Genomic DNA, 23,392 nt, shown 5'->3' with positions numbered 1-23,392 from the left:
CATGGTACTACTGATAGGTCAGTATCTGCCAGTGCCATTTCAGTTTTTTTCTTTCTTGCTCCTGTATGTGGCCCTGCAGGAATCTCTGAAAGCTTGCCAGCCGGGTGTCTTTCTGTAAGCAGAAATATTTGGAACACATATTAGGGTTGTACCGATACTAGTATCAGTGTCGACAACCGATACCGAGCATTTGGACGAGTACTTGTACTATAGTAATAGTGGGCAAGTGAAAAGAGCATTATGTCAGTCACCACTGCTTGAATCAAGGGTAATAGGCCCTTCACCCAGACATCTTTAACCTGATATGTAAAAAATGGGGGACTCTGGATTTGGACATCCTGACCTCCAGATTCAACAATAAACGACCTCTCTTTGTGGCCAGGGCGAAGGACCCTTTAACGCTGGCTGTATCTCTCATCAAACCCCCCTTGCAGCAACCTGTGCTTCCTTGGGATTGCAGCTTGGTTCTTTCTGCCCCGCAGAAGCTACTTTTTGAACCCATCAGGGATATCCCCTTAGATGACCTCTCCTGCAAATTGGTCTTTTTGGCCACAATCACATTTGTCTGACTTGTCTCAGAGTTGACATCTCTCTCTTGTAAGGAGCCGTTCTACATTCTTCACAATGACAAGATAGTCTTAGGCCCAAGATCGTCATTTCTTCCTAAGATGGTACCGCTCTTCCACCTGGATAAAGGCATAGTTCCACCATCCTTATGTCCTTTTCAAATTTCAATTTCAATTTCATTTCAAAGTTCTACCAGATGGATGCCCAGTCTTCTGCCAATTCATCGTTCAGCAACTGTGTTCTTGCAGTGGCACTCTGAAGTTGAGTCTGTTGACCCTTGTTGTTGGGCCTGTTGGTGCAGTTTTGTTTGCCTAGTTGTTGCCTACCCTTCTCATTCATTGCTTCGGTTCATCCCAGTGTCTATTAATACTCAGCCTGTGCCTCGTTCTGTATGATTAAAATAAGAGTAGTTTTGACTTATTTGTAAATTCCATATTTTGGCGTACAGTGCAGGACACAGGACCCTGTCCCTTTTATTTCCTGGTTACTATGGATTGCTTGCTACAAAACTGAGGACTTACAAAGTGGGGTAGGGTTATAGGGGAGGTGCCTAGGAGGCATGTCCTTGAAAGCTTTGCCAGTCTCCAATGACCTGAAGGTACAAGTCTAAAACCAAAGGTCTATGAATACTTAGCCTATGTCCTGCACTGTACTCGAAAGATATGGAATCTACAGGTTGCTCAGAATTCCTCTTTTTCTTACTTTGAAAATGTGTGAATAACTTTAGTCCACCACTGCAACTTTTGTTTTTAGTATTCCTGGTTCCTTTCAATGCACCTGAGATGGGAGAAAGAATACATATTTTTAGATGTGCAGGTCCCAGGGAGGTAGCTGGTCATTGGAAGGTGTTGACCAGGGGTAGGCAACCTTGGTCCTCCAGCTGTGGTAAAACTACAAGTCCCATGAGACATTGCAAGGCCCTGACAATCACAGGCATGACTCCTAGAGGCAGAGGCATGAGGCATGGGATTTGTAGTTTCACCACAGCTGGAGTGCTGAGGTTGCCTACCCCTGGTGTAGACTTTAGCTGTGCAGTCTGCCATTGGGTGCTTTATTACATTCTATCAGACCTGCTGCTGTACATGCTTGTCTAAATAGGTGCTGCAGATGTGTTCTTTCACTTGGTCGCATCACTTGTCATTACTAACAATTTGATTTTATTTTATTGAGAGAACGGAATGAATTGTAGACCCAGGTAAGATGAAATAAATTAGGATGGGGATCTCTAAAATTATTCTAAGGTACTTATGGGGACTAAATGAACACAGAATTTTATGGAAACAGAATGAAACAATTTAGAATTAAAACTTATATGTATTTTGTGTTGTGTGTGTGTTTTTTTTTTTTAGTTACATTTTAAGCATTAGGCCCCTTTCACACAACAAGCCCGCTCGGATCCGCCTGTCTGTTTTTCAGGCGGATCTGAGCGGGCCACCCATTGACTTCTATGGGCAGGCGGGTGTCAGCGGACATGTGTCTGCTGACACCCGCTTGCCATCCTATCCGCTCAAGACAGACGTATGGCGATACATTCAGCCATCGGTCGAAATCAGGCATGCTGTCTGTTTTTGTCCGATTTCCCCATAGAGGTCAGCGGGGCTATGACAGGTCCCTCCCCGCTCAGTGAGCAGAGACGGACCTGTCATCCACCGGCTCAGCGGAGATCAACGAAGAGATCTCCCGCTGAGCTGGTAGACTCCGCTGAATGGATCTGTCCCCGTGTGAAAAGGGTCCTAAGGTTTATATTTTATATACAGTGCCCTTTTCCAGGTGAGAAAAGCAGCAAGTAGCAACAATGTTTTTTTTTTTTTTTTTTTGCCAAATTGTTGCAAAGCTTAAATGTAAATTTGTATGGTCTAAACAGATGTTGGTTATGAAGTGGTATAATGTTCTTATAAAAACTTCACAATAATGCATTTCCGTAATTTTAATTTTGTGTTTATATAATAATATTACATGTGTCTGTTAGTTTCTGAATGTACAATTTGGCATAAAAAAGAGGATGAAAGTAAAAAACACTTCTATCCCTCCGGATGTTGCAAAGAAATGGTATAGATTTAATGTATTCCCTTTAACTCTTACCAAATAATAGTTCAAAGATTGTCTATGTCTGGTTGGATTTATCTTTCATGTGAGTCAAGAATTAAGTAACGTGGCATTATGGCAAGGAAACTAATAACAGACAGCTTAGTTAATTCTGCATTCATATAAGGTCAGCAGTTTTCAGATATAGATTTTGGGGAAATAGGATATTTAAAAAGAAAGTTTATACTTTTTTAATCATACCAGATATTGTATTCTCCAGATGTAAACATATTTTTTTGCAAGTACAGAATAGTGCAGTGCAAGGGAGAAAAAAAAACCTCAAATTTCCTGTTCACCCTTTAAGCTATCTTAGATCTCATTCCAATCTGGTCAGCCCCATTCAAAATCTGACTTTGGTCAGTGGAGAAAATGAGAAGGCATAAAGATTAGGGAGTTGAGAAGACCTAAGAGCTTTTCTTTGCAAACATTTTTCTGCTGTGTTGGATTCTAGCCAAAAAGAATGATTTATTTATTTATTTATTTACTTGGAAAAAAACAACTTTATTGATATAACACGCATTTTACAAGTCACTCGGGTACATATAACCACAAAGGGTCAGATAAATAGTGTGCCATTGAAATTAAATATGCAGAAATATTACAGGGCATGCATATACATACATTCACATGTCATAAGTTATGCAACCTTACAGACCAACATATAAATATACCGTGATTTTTTTTTTTTTTTTGTTTTGGTGTAGGGGAATGGTTTGGAACTATTATACACAGGTCTCCCCGTCCTCCAACCATCTGTCCCAGATCTTTGAATATTTTTGTGTGGGTCCCCTGTGTGTGTAGATCAGTTTCTTAAATGGCAGGGTGTCATTAACTGCTTTTTTCCACAACTGTAGTGTGGGGGGCATATTCTGCATCCATCTCTGTGCTATTACTTTGCGTGCTAAGAATAATGTTTCAAAAATGAAAATTGTGTGGTATTTGTCCACCTCCACATCTGGCAATAGCCCCAAAATACATAATTTAGAGTCCAGCACCACAGGGGATCCCATATTATCATGGAGGAAACGGACAACCTGCATCCAATAAGTTTGAACATGTGTGCAGCTCCATATGAGATGGTAAAACGTGCCTGAGTCAGCTCTGCAAAAGCGGCACGTCGGGTCCGGCGAGTGCTGGAACTTTGCTAATCTCACCGGTGTCAGATAGGCTTTGTGTAGTATATATAGTTGTGTCAGTCTATCAGACAGCTTGGGGGAAACCGCCTTGGTTCCCTCTAAAATCTCGCTCCAGTCAGCGTCATCTATAAGTCCTATGTCCTGTTCCCATACTGTTTTGGCCTTGTGTGAAATAGCCGCTGCACCTCGTTGTCTTATTGTATAATATAGGTGTGATATAAGTTTGGAGGGGTCATCTCCCATAACTATACTCAACACAAGGGGGGGGGGGCTCCATCTCTACATTGAAGTCGGGCAACTGGGCTCTAACTAGCCTTGAGAAAGTCAGTGATGTAACGCATGGGAGGAGCCTAGGACACAGTCTGCTGAATACATTGTATCAAGCAGCAGCAGCTTGCGTAGCAAGCCTTGTCCTTTACAAGCCAGCTGAGATCTGCCTATCTGCTTATCTGCATGCCTAATACAAGTCAGGCACATGTGAGTGTATCACTGTGCTGTTTTGCCTGTGAACTTTTATTGTAACAATATTGCGCAATGTTTTCTCTCTTTGTTTATTTTATATAAAACCACTTGATACTGAGAAAATTACCATTCATTGTGGCTGTGGAAGAAATAGCTCAGAGGGTGAACAAATAAGTACTGCAGAAATCCAGATATCCCAGATTACTGAGGATTGAACTGTCGCCTGTTACTTATCCTATCTCATGAATTCAATCATCTATATTTAATCAGATTCTATTGGCACTTTATTATCTATTTATACTCATCAGTTGTATATATATTGCACCTTTATAAGTTTATCATTTATTTATTTTTTATTACGGAGGAATCCCAGTGTGTGATAGGGGCAAGGGGTCCCCGTATACCCTCCAAAAAGCAGAGCAGCTCCCTAGCGATGGAGTCATGGTCTTTAAGAAGAGATAACCAGTGAGGGTTTAGTCGCCAGCATCTGGTGAGAGAGGCCACTCGCAAGGAGGCCATCAGCCAGCACAGAGAATGGTCTGACAGGGTCCTAGGAGCAAATCCTGAGCCCGTGACCTTTGGTAAAAGGGCCCTGGAAACGAGTATGTAATCTATCCTGGACATGGTATTATGACTTGGCGAGTGGCATGTGTATGCTCTAGTCGTGGGGCTAGCATGTCTCCACGCATCAACAAGGGCAAACTCATTCAGTGTACGGTATAGCCTAGTATGCTGTGGTTCATCAGGCCTGTTTGCAGCCCGCACCGGGCGGTCAAGGGATGGAGTCATCGTGTGATTGAAGTCCCCCATCCACACCACCGGTAAGGACCGGTACAATGCCATAAATGCGAGACCCTCTGTGACCACGTCTGACCTGTATGGGGGGGGGGGATATAGCTAGCCATTATCAACAAGGGGTCTCCCCCCACAATTGCATGTAAAAAGAGGTACCTACCCTGCCGATCCGACACCATGGATACCAGTTCAAAAGGTGTAGATTTTGCAATCAACACCGTCACCCCTCTAGACATATTTGTGTGGGTACTGTGGTAAGCCCACCCCACCCAGGAACGCTTCAAGGCCACCTGTAAGTGACCCGAAACATGCGTCTCCACCAATGCAACTATATCCACCTTCTGACCTTTCAAGTATTTTAACACTGCTGTCCTTTTAATCTTATCCCGCATGCCCCGTACATTCCACATCATAAACTTAATGTCTGCCATGGTGTTTATTTGCACATATATCGTGTACGAATCGGCAGGGCAGCCCCTCCCCCCCCACACCAAGACAGCATACCCATCTCGTAATTAAACCAACATGTAACATATGTAATAAGTGCTTGTTTAAAAACATTCCAAGTAAATAACATGTGAACAACGGTGCCAACATTCCCAATGCTCTGATCAAAAGATCTAACATTTTCCTTCCCACCCAGGTTTCTCACCTCCCCAACTTGGCGGAAGCATATAGTCCCATGCAACCTGTATATATATCATCTTCCAGCTAGCAACATTAGCTGGAGGTACAAATCTTAGAATATGATGAGCAGAAAAAAAGTACACCATAAAAAAGAAAGCAAAGGGGTTGCAAACTTGAAGGGGGCGATTATTCACTGGTTCAAGCAAGGTTAGGACACAAAACATAACCTATGTCTCTTTCTCCATCCGAGTGAGGCTCTCGCTGTAAGGATACAAAGTCATCCTGATGTACTAGATTTATGGGGCCTCCACCCCATGGTATCCCCATAAGTATGCTGTGAGGGCAATAAGATGCACAGGGTGGTACATTCTATGGTTCAAATAACTCCAGGTCTAAATTCGAGTGTCCAGGATTATCAATGTCCCAAGTCCCGTCCCCCCCAAAGAGGGAGTACAAGGATTGTACAACAGAGGGGACATTTAGAAGAAGGAAGGGTCTTGCCAGTAGTTGACATCAGTGACAGTACTCACAGTAACAAGCTGCATATCCGGTCAGCCAGCTGGATGCCCACGTTGATCTAACTAGTGTGCTGCCGCCCTCGGGTCCTCGAAGAATATGGCTCTCCCCCTCCACTCTCAATCTGGCCGGGAACAACATGGCGTATTTAAGGTGCGCCACTCTAAGCCACCTTTTAACATCTTGGAACTGTGTTCGCTTCCTTTGGACTTCATTAGAGAAGTCGGGAAACACTGCGACATGGCCGTTGCCCATGGTGATGTTACCTTTCTCTCTGGTTAGCCGAAGGATTTTATCTCTGTCTCTAAAGTTGAGAAACTTGGCAATAAAAGTTCTGGGGGTGCTCCCACCTCGGAATTTCTTTTTGGCAGGGACATATTCTCTCTTTACTCCGGAGTGAGGACAGCCGAGCCGTCCCTAGGTAACACTGTATGGTCACTGCGCCGGGAGTCAGGCCTAAGTTTCACCCCTTTCCCAAAGGCAATGTTAAATATGCTTGTATCTATACAGTCACAGGCAGCCCAGAAGATATTTCAGAGTGGGCTGGGGCACAGAACCTCCGATATGTCAGGAAATCTTCTCCAGGCCTCCTCCGGGTGAAGCAAGATGGCCGCTGTTCTGGAACACAGGCCAAAATCGCGGCCTGTCTCAGGGCCAACACTGGGCAAATAAGTACCTCTACAGCTGCCTCAGGTGGTCCGGAGGGTCTTCCCGATGATGGGCGAGTTCCCGGCCGTCCAGAAGGCCCGTACAGCGTATCGCGGCCTCCGCCGGGTGCAGCAAGATGGCCGCTGCTCCGGGAACCAGGCCGAAGCCCTGGCCTTTCCTAAATCAAAGGCCGCTCCGGCGATCCGTTCCTCAGCGGCCTCGGGCGGCGCTACAATGGGCTGGCAGGCTGCAATTGTTGTAGATAATGTAGCAGGGATCTTCAGGTGTACTGTACGGTGCAGGATGCACAGGATATCTCCAGGATGTCAAATAGGAGTATAGGTCAGCGGAGCTCGCTCTAGATGCGACCTACTCCATTGCTTTCCAGGCCACGCCCCAAGAATGATTTATTTTACTTACAGTAGAGAGTAGTTAGAGCCTACATTAGTCAAAACATAAAAAAAAAAAAAATTGACACAATAAACTGTATCTACAATCAGTGCAAAATATCCCTGTGGCTGTGGTTTTAGTTAACATGCTCTGTACTCTGATCCCCCCTCCTACCCCTGCAGCTGCAGTCTTCTGGTGCTGCAGAAGTTAATGCGAGCTGAGGGACCTGTCATATGTGCTCATCAAGAGTGCCAACTATGACCACCCGTATTCGCCCACTTTCTCTATTCGTAGAAACTGTACTATAGCTTCCATGAATTAAAAGCACTCTATGAACGGAGTATGGGCAGATGAATAAAAAGCTCCGCCTCTTCCATCCATAGATCCAGCCTTTGATCGCATTTCATTCATGAAAGCTGTAGCACAGCTTTTTATGAATAGAGGAGGTGGGTGGAAAGGTCAGGCATATACTGTAATCCACTACAAAATACTGTAGCTCATATTAACATTAGGATTAAAAATATGGCTGTGGCTGTGGAGGTGGGGGGAGAGTCAGAAGACAATTTCAACTAAAACCTCAACCAGCAGCACAATACTGTGAATAGAGCACTTGTGTGGGGTCCAAGGGGTTAAAGCAGGTGATACAACACTTCCTCACCACCTGTCAAATGCTCTCTGAAGATCCACCTGAACACCAATCGCTCTTCAGAGCACACCACACGTGAACAAGGTCTTATAGTGACACTGGGACTAGTATGGTGGTAACTGGGGACACTGTGACTGGCTGCACTTTTCTGGTGACATTGTACTGCTGTGATGGTTATTAGAGACAGTGTCTGGCTGCACTGACATACAGTGATATAGGAGTAGACAGCTATTGTACGTGATCACCGCCAGAGCAGTAGAATGCAATTTTTACATTTTGTCACTAGAGCAGTGCAGTGTTATGCCCCGTACACACGGTCGGATTTTCCGATGGAAAATGTCCGAACGGAGCGTATTGTCGGAAATTCCGACCGTGTGTGGGCTCCATCGGACATTTTCCATCGGATTTTCCGACACACAAAGTTGGAGAGCAGGAGATAAAATTTTCCGACAACAAAATCCGTTGTCGGAAATTCCGATCGTGTGTACACAAATCCGACGGACAAAGTGCCACGCATGCTCAGAATAAATAAAGAGATGAAAGCTATTGGCCACTGCCCCGTTTATAGTCCTGACGTACGTGTTTTACATCACCGCGTTCAGAACGATTGGATTTTCCGACAACTTTGTGTGATCGTGTGTATGCAAGACAAGTTTGAGCCAACATCCGTCGGAAAAAATCCTAGGATTTTGTTGTCGGAATGTCCGAACAAAGTCCGACCGTGTGTACGCCCTATTACTATGGTGACATCATACTTCTGTGGCTATTGATCAGAGACAAAGGCTGCTGCACTGGGTTAGAGTATCATCAGGGCAACTGCCAATGTCTCTGATTAATAAACAGAGGAGTACGCTATCACCATAGTGACGCTGCACACATGAGGTGGGGAATGTGGATGAAGTTTTAATATACTTTCTGGAATCTAGGAAGCTCCCACGCGGCCGTTTATCTACAGTGGCCTGGTAAGAAGTGTTTAAAGTAGACACATGTTTAGGCTATAAACATTCAAGTATATACATGTTCCTAACAAGCAGCAAATGCATTTTAGGTGCATTCACACCTATGCCTCTTTAACCACTTTCCGGCCCATGCTATAGCCAAAAGACTGCTACAGTGGGTGCCTTCTTTGCCCGAAGGGCGTCAAACATGATCCTTCGGACTCAGCTGATTACAGTTTGGGGTAAAGGGCCAATCACAGCCGCCCTTTACCACGTGATCAGCTGTGTCCAATGACAGCTGATCATGATATAAACACAAGCCGGTTATCAGGTAAGTGCCCTAATAGTAAAAGTTTTCATTTTTTGGGAGGGGGCGGAACTCCTCTTTATCTCGTTTTTTTTTTTTTTTTTGTCTTCCTCACAATTCCAGCAGAAGCACTAAAGTTGTACTTCATAACAGCTCAGCTCTTACTGCTCTCCCCTCCCAGCAGTAACTTTGCAGCCTTCCAGCTTCATAATCACTAAACGTTCTGGGGTGGGGGAAATGGGTGAGCTATGCTATACTGAGAGGACAACGTAAACAGTATTAGTGCTCGAGTATTGTGAACTTTGAAGATTAATTACTCCACAGGTCCTGCAGCTACAGTGGTCAATAAAGAATTGATTTAATGCTGCTTGTTATAAATATGTCTGGCCATAAGCTTCTGAAAAAATCATGTCCATCTCCTGGATCTAACTCATATGTTGCCATAGCAAATCATTTTCTTGTGGTTATGGTGAATAAGTAAGACTGTTCCGTTGGTATTTTTCAGTTATACAAATTGTGCTTTACAACTTCTTTACTTCAGTATTTAAAGCAGCTTAACACCCCCACATTTGACTTGAGAATGAACTTGGCATTCTGTCATATGTGGCATTATTCTGCATACAGTATTTGATTTGTAAAGCTTTCACGGGACTCATCATACTAGCAGGTGCTCATACATTAACATTACAATAACCTCAAGGTTATAGTCTGAATGTTGTATATAGAAAACTAGAGATGCATACTATTGGGATTACAACACTTTTGGCTTACCAAGAAATAGGTCTGTGTTACTGCTTCCCAAAATTTTTTTTTTTATTATTATAATACATTTTAAACAATATGTAGGTTCTGCAACAATATATTTAGAATTTTTAAGACAAAACCCCATAGACTTTTTTGTGCCAGGGGTCCAGCACCCAGTGGTTCTTTCTTTGTGTTTTTTTGTTTGCCAAAAAGTGTTAAAAATTGCCTACTCATGTTCTTAATGCAGGACTAAACTTATCTATCCTTTACAGTAAAGGAAGCTGCCATCTTAGCCTCTGCTTGATCTGCAGTTGCATATGATCAGTTATGACACCTGTGACAGACCTAGCCAGAAAAGAGACTTTTGGAGGGGATTGTATGCTAGCCTCTTGCCGATCGATCGGGGGCCCTTGCATTTGGGGGAACGGCGCTCTTTGTGAGCTGTATGCCTGGGGACCCTTGAGGTGGTATTACTGTGGATTCGGGTCCTGGTCCCCCAGGACACACAGACTCTGGGGACCCTGGATTTGCCATATTGGAATAGTGGCTGATTCATAATGCTGGGACAGATACTGTTAGGAGATGCTGATGTAAATTCCAACACCTGTCTGTCTATAGTCTGCTAAAATGTGTATTGTAAATAAGTCTACTATGGGATCTAAGAGTCATTAGATCCCCATTGTTATTTGTGTTAATTAACTCTGCTATTGTGTGAAGAAGAGTTCTGTGTTGATTTATGATAATGTTGATTGTGTTTTCTGAGCTACAAGACAGCCAGTCTGGCCTAAAGGTCATGACTGAGTCATCTAGGCTGTCTAAAGGTATTAGTTAATTAGCCCGTGTTAATTAGGTTTCTGGTCACAGGTGTATGTTCAGAGTAATATGACCAGGAGGTATGCACCTCCTCTTTTACTGTATAAAAGAGCCTGTATTCCTTTCAATAAAAGAGATTCCTGGTTGAACTTACATACAGCCTGCCTGCCTGTTTGTTCTGAGCTATCACAACTGAGTCTATGTTGATTGTGATAATGTTGATTGGATTTTCTGAACTACAAGACGGCCAGTCTGGCCTAACGGTCATGTCTGAGTCATCTAGGCTGTCTAAAGGGATTAGTTAATTAGCTCATGTTAATTAGGTTAATTAGGTTACAGCTGTATTGTTAGAGTAATATGAGCAGGAGGTCTGCACCTCCACTTTTAGTGTATAAAAGCCTGTATTTTGCAATAAAAGAGATTCCTGTTTGAACTTACATACAGCCTGCCTTGTGTTTGTTCTGAGCTATCACAACTGGACTAGAATGGCACAGAGCTGTAGTTCTAGTCCCGGAGCATCGGATGACCGAACCATCAGACATTGCAATCTGATTCAATAGCTGCAGAAGAGTGTCGGGAGAGTGGAACCGAGCGAGCAAGGGGCTCGTTACAACACCATCCCCTTATATATAAATAAGTGAGAAACACTGCCTGCACGACCACTATATTATGAAAAACTTGTGCAAAGCTTCCAGCACTAAAATAGTACAGTGCTATCCATATATAAACCTGATGATTGTGACTCTAACACAGAAAAAAAGTTATTACACACGGCATGACGTTGGTGGGCGGTATCATGGTGGTGCTCATATGGAGGTCCTTCCGGACGGCCCTGGCACTCGAGACCCTCTATGCACTTTACTTCACTTGTATCTTCCGCTGATGGTTACCTAGTCACCATGAGGCAACCTCAAATCTTCTTCACTGTTCACCACTGGTTCACTCCATTTACTGGGGATCCTGTTTCACTGCATGGCACTTCTTTCTTGGTATACTGCACAGGCGCTTCTGTGGTCATTTTCCCTTCCAGCATTAATTCAGTGCACGGGCTCTGTTTTCTGCTTCTCACCCTTCTACTTTGTGATACTCATCCTCACACTTATTTGGTCCCACATTCCCTTAGGATTACCTCGTTGTTTCCATACCCGTCTGGTGACCGACCGCGTGGGCTGCCCCTGATGAAACGTCCGCCATGGCCCCCGGTGGGAGGTGTCTCCCAGAGCCATGTTATGCCTCACCACCACACTATCAACCTACACACCAGCAGTAAGTTTTTATCACCAACTGGGGGTTTAACACCCTACCCCCACTGTTATCTCCAAACACATTTTTGATATTTATATTCCTTTCTATGTATTTCTTTAGCCATACCACGCGCATACTCCTGATGAGTTGCCTAGTAGGCACGAAACGCGTCGAGCGTCCGTGTACCCCTAAATTCATCTTCAACCTATCATCATTACTATGGAACCCCTACCTCTACAGGCTGAGTGAGGCCCTAGGTCCTGCAGGCATTACCTGTTATTATGATTGTACACAACCTCTTGTGATGGTGACTGAGGGAATTTGTTACTCATTTTACTTTAAGACTGTGTCTTTATTGTGCTTACTGGTTTTAATCATGTATAATGTTTACTTTACATCAGCGGTTACATTAGGAGATTCCATGTTACCACTCTGTTCATTGTTATCATCATGTTTATTGTATAGCTCAACGCTAACACTGTCTACATGCTTAATTGACTCTTATCAATAAATTCCCAGTGTTCACCTAATTACCTGTTCACATGTGCTTCATTTAAAGTCCCACTCCCCGTGCTCTCCCCTTTTTGACAGAAAAAAAGTTATTACACACACACACATACTGTGATCCAATAAAAATAAAATACACAAAGACTATTATAGAAATTATCAAAAAAACATTAAAAGTGTGAAAATAGTCCCACAGTCCAGGTGTTAAATCTAAAACTTCAAATCAAAATATGTGCTGTGTTCCCAAAAAACATTTCACTTCCTCCGCCAGAGTTCACCTCCTATATAGACCTCTAAGATTGTAGGTGTTCTAACAGCGCATTAACGAGATCGCTGGTGATTTAACTATTTCTCTCCTGGGCCAGTTCTGACACTTCTCACATACATGTAAAAATCAGCATTTTTTTTATTTGATAGCAAATTACTTCTCCAAACATTATATATATATATATATATATATATATATATATAGTTATAAATATATATAGTACACCCCTCACATTTGTGTAAATATTTTATAATATCTTTTCATGTGAACACTGAAGAAATGACACTTTGCTACAATGTATAGTAGTGCGTGTACAGCTTATATAGCAGTGTACATTTGCTGTCCCCTCAAAATAACTCAACCCACAGCTATTAATGTCTAAGCTGGCAACAAAAGTGAGTACACCCCTAAGTGAAAACTTCCAAATTGGGCCCAAAGTGTCTATTTTGTGTGGCCACCATTATTTTCCAGCACTGCCTTAACCCTCTTGGGCATGGAGTTCACCGGAGCTTCACAGGTTGCCACTGGAGTCCTCTTCCACTCCTCCATGATGACATCATGGGGCTGGTGGATGTTAAAGACCTTGCGGTCTTCTACCTTCTGTTTTAGGATTCCCCAGAGATGCTCAGTAGGGTTTAGGTCTGGAAACATGCTTGGCCAGTCCATCACCTTTACCCTTAGCTTCTTTAGCAAGGCAGTGGTACTCTCGGAGGTGTGTTTGGGGTCGTTATCATATTGGAATACTGCCATGCAGCCCAGTCTCCGAAGGGAGGGGATCATGCTCTGCTTCGGTATGTCACAGTACATGTTTGCATTCATGGTTCCCTCAATGAACTGTAGCTCCCCAGTGTCGGCAACACTCATGCAGTCCCAGACCATGACACTCACACCACCATGCTTGACTGTAGGCAAGATATGTTTGTCTTTGTACTCCTTACCTGGTTGCCGAAACACGCTCTTGACATCATCTGAACCAAATACGTTTATCTTGGTCTCATCAGACCACAGGACATGGTTCCAGTAATCCATGTCCTTAGTCTGCTTGTCTTCAGAAAACTGTTTGCAAGCTTTCTTGTGCATCATCTTTAGTAGAGGCTTCCTCCTGGGACAGCAGGCATGCAGACCAATTTGATGCAGTGTGCGGCGTATGGTCTGAGCACTGACAGGCTGACCCCCTACCTCTTCAACCTCTGCAGCAATGCTGACAGCACCCATACGTCTATTTCCCAAAGACAACCTCTGGATATGACCCTGAGCACATGCACTCAACTTCTTTGGTCGAACATGGCCGTCAATGTGCATTGATACCAGGTGCCTTCTCTGAACTTGTGAGGGTGGTGCCAGGAGGAGTGCTGGTAGTGGGAGTACATGGCTGAATGTTGCTGGAGGCGAGATCCTGTGTATGGTAGCAGCTGAATGCAGACTGCAGGAACCTTTGGCTGGATCAGGCTGAATGTAGTAGGAGGTGAGATCATATTAGCATTATGTACAATTATGGCATAACATAAAGCTATTATAATCTCACCTCCTGCTACATTCAGCCTGATCCAGCTGTGTGGCCCCACTCTCTGCCCTCCCCCTCTGTAGTCTGCATTTATCCCTTCTGTACATAGGATGTCACCTCCTGTTCTCTGCCCCCCCCTTTACCCCTTCTGCTGCCATTCAGACAGATCTCACCTTCTGATCTGGTGCTCCACATCTCCATAGTCCTCATTCTCGGCACTCTTCATGGCTCCCACTTTGTGCTCCCTGCCTCCATGCTCTCCATCCTCGGCTCCCCCCTGAATTCAGATCATCCGCTCTCTGCATTTCTCCTGTCTCCGCCCTCTGAGTTCTCTGAGCTGGAACTACAGAAAGGGCATCGGTTATCAATGCACGCTGACAGTGTTCACTGTCAGCATGCATTGGGAACACTGGAAACAACATTGGGTGGATATACATTGTTAAATCGTGGCAGAAGCCCTGGGGACTTCCCTGGTTCAGAAACACTGGTCTAAATTGATGAAGAAATTTGATTTTTTACATTTTTTTTATTGGGTGTGTTTTATAGCAGAAAGTAAAAAATATTGTTCCTTTTTTTAAAATTACCGATTTTGTTTGTTTATAGCGCAAAAAATAAAAACTGCAGATCTGATCAAATGCCACCAAAAGAAAGCTCTATTTGTGGGAAAAAAATTACAAAATTTTTATTTGCGACTGTGCAATTGTCAGTTAAAGTAACGCAGTGCCGTATTGCAAATAATGGCCTGGTCATTAAGGGGGTAAATCTTCCTGAGGTCAAGTGGTTAATTTTGCAAAGGTTTTAAAAAAAAAACAAAAAAACATTGAGTGCATTTGATTTAGTAGTGTTAACAAAAAAAAAAAATCTCAGTGTTTTTATTTTCGGAATGTGCTCCTTTTTATAGAAAATATAGAATCTCAAGCAAAAGGTTTTAATCTTCTCTCATAGCATTTGTTGTAGTATACTGTAAATAATTATTGAAAATCACACAAGACTAAAGTGAAAGAGCTATGTAGCATCTAGGAGTGGGACATGAGCAGTTATTGGATATTTTTTCATGACAGAAAATCTGCCTTGCATACTCTGCTTTAATAATCGAATAATCGTGTGCCAGTATTTAAAAGGTTTTCTAAGCAAGTCTTATGCTCCGTATACACGAGCGGTTTTCCGTCGGAAAAACCACACAAGTAATTCCGCTCAAGCTTGCCTTGCATACACACGGTCACACAAAAGTTCTCTGAACTTTCGACTGCCAAGAACGAGGTGACGTACAACACTACGATGAGCTGAGAAAATGAAGTTCACTGCTTTCGAGCATGCGTGGAATTGTTTCCGAGCATGCGTAGGAATTTTGCGCGTCGGAATTTGTACAGACGATCGCATTTTTGGATAGGAACATTTTCCGACCAAAAAATTGAGAACCTGCTCTCAATCTTTTGCTGACGGGAATTCTGCCAGCAAAAGTCTGATGGAGCATACACACGGTCGGAATTTCTGACCAAAAGCTCTCATCGGTCTTTTGCTGGCCGAATTTCCAATCGTGTGTACGCAGCATTAGGCCCCTTTCACACTGAGGCGCTTTACAGGTGATATAGCGCTAAAAATAGCGCCTGCAAAGCGCCTCTCCTTTCAATCCAATGTGAAAGCTTGAGTGCTTTCACACTGGGGCTCTGTGCTGGCAGGACACTCAAAAAAGTCCTGCAAGCAGCACCTTTGAGGCGCTTTAGGTGTGGTGTATACACTGCTCCTAAAGCGCCCCTGCCCATTGAAAGCAAGGCGCTTTTAAAGTGGAGTTCCACCCAAAAATGGAACTCTCGCTTTAAGGGAAGGTGACCCCATGACATGCCACATTTGGCATGTAATTTTTTGGGGGGGGGGGGGGGCATGGAAACCCTCGTTTTACAGGCTTCCAGCTCCCACTTCCTTCCGGGGCACTGCGGCGCCGGAAATAAGTTCACCTCTCCCCCCTCCCCCTTAGCTATCATCTGGGACACGTCACAGGTCCCAGATGATTTCCCGGCCTGTCACAGCGTGCCACGTGGCTCGCGCATGCACAGTGCATGCCCGGCTGTGAAGCCACAGCCGGGCACCCACAGTGACAATGCGCCGCAGAGAGGAGGGGGAGAGGAGCGGGGCTTTTTTTCCCCCGCATCGCTGGACCCTGGACAGGTAAGTGTCAGATTATTAAAAGTCAACAGCTGCAGTATTTGTAGCTGCTGACTTAAATTTTTTTTTTTTTTAAGCGGAACTCCGCTTTAACCCTTATTCGGCCGTCAGTGGGGGTTAAAAGCTCCCTGCTAGCGGCCGAAAAGTGCTGCAAAGACGACTGTAAACTGCCGCTAAAAATATTGCTGCTTTACCGCCGAAGCCCAGCGCTGCTCAATATGAAAGTGCCCTTCTTGAATTCTGACCTTTCACTCAGCAGGAAAAACCATACTGTAAACAGAATTATTTGAAGTGATACTTCCACATTACAACATTATTTCATTTAATATCTTGAGGCTTTTTTTAATTTGCCATAGAATGTTTTTCCATTTTTGCTGCATAAAGCCCTTTTGAATGTACATCTTGTACAGTCATTTGTGCTGTGCAATATACTGTAAGCACATGACATGTTTTCCCAAGTGGACCTTAATATCAGTATGAGATAAAACAGTCTAGTTCCCCACATATGGAAAAAACATCTAGCCTGAATAAGTGTTAAAGATTTACAGCATTATAGCATTTTTTTATTCATGTATCTGCATCCAGGGCAACATATATTTGGTTGGGGGATACCTAGTTTTTCGGGCCTTGTGCTTTTGTATCACTTGTTGAGTTTTGCAGGCCTCTACAGGTGTTAACACCTAGTGTTCCATCTTGTAATTTACCAGATTCCCAGATTAAAGTAATTTAGCTTTTTATTTGTTTTTAAAAAAAAATCTAATAACTGGCTTCTACTGTAAAATAGTATTTACTGTTCCCACATTTTTTGCTGTGCAGCACAGTGTGGCTTTTGTTTCACATTTTCCATTTAATGCTGTTTATTCTTGATTTTTGGCTATTAGGCATACAGTAGAGTAATGCTGGATGGGAAACTGCTTTATGTCATGTCAAGGATAAGTTTAAGTTATGGCTTAAAGCTGACATTCTTCAGGTCTGCAGTGCCAGGTAATATGTGTAGAATGTATATGTTCCTTTGTAGCTGTATTTAATTTTTTTAGCTTTTTTGATTGACTGTTTGTTATTATTATGATAGATGGCTGCAAAACCTATTTGGCTCCCATTCTAAAAATACTTTTGAGTGCCTTTCGCTGGCATGAGCTCCAAGCAGTGGATTGTTGCCTGCTGAAAAACTAACATGAGAGCTCATCAGGATGATGACAGCAGTATGAGCCGTGCAAAAGGCGATAGCAAACCTGGAAAGCAATTGTTTGACTTTGTCCCATGATCTCTGGTGGGATTAGTGTATGAGAGGACGCTGATCAAGTGTGGCTTTCAAGGAAATGTGCCAGAAAAAATATGGAGGCTGCTACTGCCAGACTGGCTTTACAAATTCTTCTTGTCTGGCTGCATTACCTGTCTTCTGGCTTTGATACTTTCTGTGTGTATCTTAGGCTGCTCATACATGTTAAATTTTCTTGTACAATTTTCCTTTAGATTTACCAAAAACCATATAATAAGAGGTCAAAACGAAACAACCCTCAATTTATCCAATTAGGCAGGCCCTTGCACTACATAGTTTAACCCCTTCATGCCAACCGTACGCAAATATACGGCCTTGGCTTGAAGGAGCTGTAGTGGGGTGATGCATCACCCCAGTACCATTTTTTAGGGCCAGCGGTTGGCTTTCTTGGGATAACAACCAATGTGGCTAAAAGCCGCTCGGCTGTTATCCCAAGTAGTGGGAGGGGAAATCCCCTACTCTCCCCTCCCTGCTGCCTTCCGCGGCTCTCCCAGGCTCTCCCGTCCCACCGGGAGACCGAGGAACCAGCGGAGATGTCCGCCGCCTGGCAGAAGACCTGGGCGAAGACAGAATCAGCTTTGTTCGGGTCTCGGATCTAGTAGTCCAGAAGCGATGTCATGACATCAATTCTGGTTTACTCGGCTGCCAATGGTGCCGATTTTAAAAATTCCCTGATATTCTAAAACGCCAATTTTGGTGTTTTGAATACTTTTAAGTGCAAAGGAGGGATTCGGGGTCTAGTGATTTTCTAGCAGTAAATACAGGATTTTTACTTGTAAGCAACAAATGTCAGAAAAGATTTAGTCTTTAAATGGTCTTATAGACCCCAGATCCCTCCATAAAGAGTACCTGTCACTGACTATTACTGTCACAAGGGATGTTTACATTCCTTGTGACAGCAATAAAAATGATCAGAATTTTTTTTATTAACCACTTGCCCACTGGACACTTGAACCCCTTCCTAACCAGACCAATTTTCAGCTTTCAGTGCTCTCACATTTTGAATGACAATTACTCAGTCATGCAACACTGTACCCATATGACATTTCTGTCCCTTTTTTTCACACAAATAGAGCTTTCTTTTGGTGGTATTTGATCACTTCTGGGTTTTTTATTTTTTGTGCTATAAATGAAAAAAGACAAACGTTTTGTGGAAAAAAAGCTTTTTTTTTTTTGTTTCTGTTATAAAATTTTGCAAATTTGTAATTTTTCTTCAAAAATTTTGGCCAGAATTTATACTGCTACATATCTTTGGTAAAAATAACCCAAATCAGTGTAAATGATTTGGTCTTTGTGAGAGTCTGCAATAGAGGTCGACCGATATGGGTTTTTCTCTGGCCGATGCCGATATTTAGAAATTGCGATGGCCGATATGCGATGCCGATTTTTTTTTTCCCTTCATCTCATAAAATCTAACAGTTAGACCCCTTTCACACTGGGGCGTTTTTCAGGCCCTTTTGGGCTAAAAATAGCGACTGTAAAGTGCCTGTAAAAAGTGCTTTCACACTGAGGCGATGCGCTGGCAGGATGTTAAAAAAAAGTCCTGCAAGCAGCATCTTTGGAGCGGTGTATACCACCACTCCTGCCTATTGAAATGAATGCGCACTGCTGCCGAAGCACCTGCAAAGCGTTTCGGCAGCGGCGCTTCAGGGGCGCATTTAACTCCTTCCTCGGCTGCTAGCTGGCTTATAAGCGCCCCGTTAGCAGCCGAATAGCGCTGCTAAAATGACGGTAAAGCGACGCTAAAACTAGCAGCGTTTTAACGTCAACGCATGCCCGCTCCAGTGTGTAAGCAACCTTAAGTGATACAGAAATTTTTTTACATTTAAACATTTATTAAACAAAACAAACCTCCAATCAGTTCACTTGTATGTAGAATTTAGATAAAAAAAAAAAAAATTAAAAAAAAACTATATCTTAAATATTAAATACACAAAAACAGGTAATCAAAACTTTTGGACGAAAAAAAATGGGCTAACTTTACTGCTTAGTTTTTTTTTTAATTTATTAGTGTATTTTTTTTTAAAAAAATTGCGTTTGAAAGACCGCTGCGCAAATACCGTGTGACATAAAATATTGCAACAACTGCTATTTTATTCCCTAGGGTCTCTGCGAAAAAAAAAAAATCTAATGTTTGGGGGTTTTAAGTGATTTTCTAGCAGAAAATACAGGATTTTTACTTGTAAGCAATAAATGTAGGAAAAGATTTAGTCCTTAAATGGTTAAACTGAGAGCTTCTACACAGAGTTCAGTTCATTCATAAGTGTAAACATTGTATCTCTTCAGGTTCTTTTTATCAGATTTGGCAGGCTGCCCAGAGAAGGAGAGAAGTCTTCACAGAAGATTTCAGGCAACTTGTATTGACTTCTATTACAGAAGTCATTTGCAAGTGGTGCTGAAGTTATATCAGCCTTTTTTATCAGCACAATCGGCTGATTAAGTAAAAAACACCAAATATCGGCCGATATATCGGCCGGACGTATATCGGTCAACCTCTAGTCTGCAAGCTATGGTGCCAATCATTGACAATTGATCACACCTGATGTACTGACGGCCTATCTCATTTCTTGAGACCCTAACAAGCCAGGACAGGACAAATACCCCAAACGGACCCCTTTTTTGTAGAAAGTAGACAGTCCAAGATATTTAGTAAGAGGCATAGTGAGTTTTTTGAAGTTGTGATTTTTTCCCCACAATCCTTTGCAAAATGAAGTTTTTTTTATACATAATTGCCATATTAACAAGTTATTTCTCTCACACAGCATATGCATACCACAATTTACACCCCAAAATACATTCTACTACGCCCACCACATATGTGAGACTTTTACACATCCTGGCCACATACAGAGATCCAACATACGGGGAGCACCATGGAATTTTTGTGAGAATACATTCTTTCATAGGAAATTGCATGGTAATTAAATCTATGGTTTCAGAGGAGTTGGGTGCCATATTTTTCCTCCAGTGTCTGGCTATGACCATTTTAGCTCCCACTAAGGTATGTGCTCAATGCCTTTTTTTATCACAGAAACTTTGTTGTATAAGTTTTCATATATGAAAAACTTGGCTATTCCCTTTTAACATAGTTACATAGTTAGTCAGGTTGAAAAAAGACAGAAAGTCCATCAAGTTCAACCAAAAAAAAAAAAAAAAAATTCAGTCCCATATACACAAACCTACACCCACAGTTGAGTTAAGTATGCCTTTACAATAAGAGTAATATGTTCATGTTTTTCTATATTTAGTTCTACGTTAGGAGAGAATAAATCTTTCCATCTGTATGTGTTCTAGTGAACACTCTCATTAGAAAAAGTTAAAGAAAAAAAAAAAAAAACATTAAAAACCAATGTGACGTTTGTGTTTAGTCATTGAATTCAGCACAATGTGCCATTGCACTGTTCTATTGTATTAACTGTGGCAGAGAAATGCCAGGTTGTAAAACAACAGTGCAACTAACGATCAGCTTTGATAGTGCAAATGGCCCAATAAAGCTCAATTTAGGTGTTTCATACATTCTTTCCCTATAATATTTTAGAGTTCAAAGCATTCTTTATAAGGATGTGGAGAGGCATTGTTAGGGGAACATATTCAGAAGATCATATATCCTTATTTAAACACATTAACTTACTATTTTAGCACTAATCAATTTTTACTCATAAAACATTACCAGAGTGCAGCTGTGGATGAAAGGAGATAATAAATTTTGCAAGTAGAACCTACCTATCCAAGAAGTGAAGGGAAGTAATATTAAAGCTAGGTTGGAGGGAATATGTATTGAAAGTGTTGTTTTTCTAAGTAATGGAAACATTTGCAGGAGCAGATATCAGATCGCATTCAGACTTAAACTGAGTTCCACTGCATCATAAATTAATCTTTTACATGTATCCATCGTCTGCTTGCAAGCTGCCAAGTAGCTTCATTACATGAGGACATTTATAGAAACAGAGATTTGATGGTTTATACTAGAAAAAATGAGCATTATTTCAAATTTCAGTTAACATGGAACTGTTGAAATCAAAGAATGGGCGTCCGCATATTCGTACAAAAAAGTTGACAGATCTGTTGAGCCACTTGGGTGAGGAACACTTGATCGAGAGAAAATGAGACCTTATTTCTTGAATGGTCCGCCTTTTCCCATTCATTTAGACTTTGAAATCAAAGCTGATACTTTATTTTCTAAATACTAGAGAGTTAAATATTGTGTGTATGTCTCTCCAGGAATGTGGCAAAATGCTTTTGCTTGTGTATCCAGGCTTGCACGCTTGCCTGGATCATTAACAGTAAAGATACAAGGAACCTGGGGTGCCTCTAAGAGTATCGGTTGATTCACAAATGCAGTTATATAAACATACGCTGCTCACCTTGCTGTGTGCCTAAGATCACAAACATTTGTGTACTGGGAAACCAGGCTTTTTATTTCGAGATATCAAAGTACGAGTTTGTAGGAAACATCACCTGCAATGTGTAAATCACTTCACAGTGATCCTCTGATGATATACTCACAATGCTGGAGAAGGAAGGTCAGTGTATCTACTGATCAGAGAAAGGGCTGAAAAAAAAAAAAACTTTATGAAAACTCAACATGTTTTGGAGCAATCCAAGCTTCTTCCTGAAGAGGAGACATGGTGGGGTTGATTTTCTAAAGGCAAATAGGCTGTGCACTTTGCCAGTGTATTTGCACTAATTTTCGCCATTTGCTTTGCAAGCAAAGATGCAGTTTTTGTTTATTTTTCTCTCACTTGATTGAGTAATGTTAACAAGGTATATATATGTTAATCAATCTGCGCTCGCCCAACCACTCATATATAGGATACCTAAATAAAATAGGTGAAAAAACATGAACATTTTTGGGGTATATGTGAGGATTTATAACCACTTTAACAGTTATGTATAATGTGAATGGCGACATTTAAAAACATTTCTTGTATATTTTATTTTCATGCAGTAGTATTTAGATGTGTTTGAGTGCAACTGTGAGTGGTTGTTCTATTATTTGATGTTTATTTTATTTTTTGAAGCTCTTAGCATGTTTTTTTTAACACTTTTGCCTCAATTTGGGGTTGATTGAGGTTAAATAAAGATTAAAAGATAACTAATTGTTGAAAAGTACTAATTTACCTTTTTCTCATTTCTACCACATGTACAAGCAGAATGTGCTGAAATACCTAGCATCTAGTACTGTCATGCTGTCAGCAGTAAAACGATGACGTCTGCGTTTAAACAATAACCTGATAGTTGTAAAACAGCTTTCTATGTATATCTTATGGGCTCTTACTGCGTTTTTTTTTCATAAACCAATGCTGTTTTTAACGAGAAAGCTTACACTTAAAGTTTTTTTTTTTTTCAGTGATGTGTTGACAGTTTAACAGCATCATGTGCAGAATCCTCCTTGTGAATTCATTGCGTTGTATGAGAGTCAGCACAGTCAATAAATTTTAAGGTTTGACTTTCATCCGAGCCAGGTATTAAAATGTGCCTTGGAACCAAAATAGGTAAACGTTTGGCCAAACATAAATTTTGGGCTAGCATTTTCTGTAAGATGCTATGCACAGAAAATCCAAATGATCTATGTATGTGGTTTGAGACCTTTTCACAGCCAGCTCATTAAATTTCCTACTTCTCACTCATAGATAAACCGTGAAGTCAGAATGTTTCCCTGCAGCTTAAAATGAACCTAATCGAAATAGCATGTAACTGGAAGCAAAATAGCTGGTCAGTAATATATATTGCATGAAACACTTTATTCTAT

General features: G+C 41.9%; 1 protein-coding gene across 1 annotated transcript in view; it reads left to right on the top strand.

Moving 5' to 3' along the window:
* METTL25 (methyltransferase like 25) overlaps positions 1-23,392 on the top strand; it is a 395,084-nt gene that overhangs the window by 104,383 nt on the left and 267,309 nt on the right. The gene's annotated exons all lie outside the window — the stretch shown is intronic.

This window comes from Aquarana catesbeiana, linkage group LG03, assembly GCF_042186555.1.
Source record: "Aquarana catesbeiana isolate 2022-GZ linkage group LG03, ASM4218655v1, whole genome shotgun sequence".
NCBI classification, from domain to species: Eukaryota; Metazoa; Chordata; class Amphibia; order Anura; family Ranidae; genus Aquarana; species Aquarana catesbeiana.
This window is presented reverse-complemented; position numbering and strand designations above follow the sequence as displayed.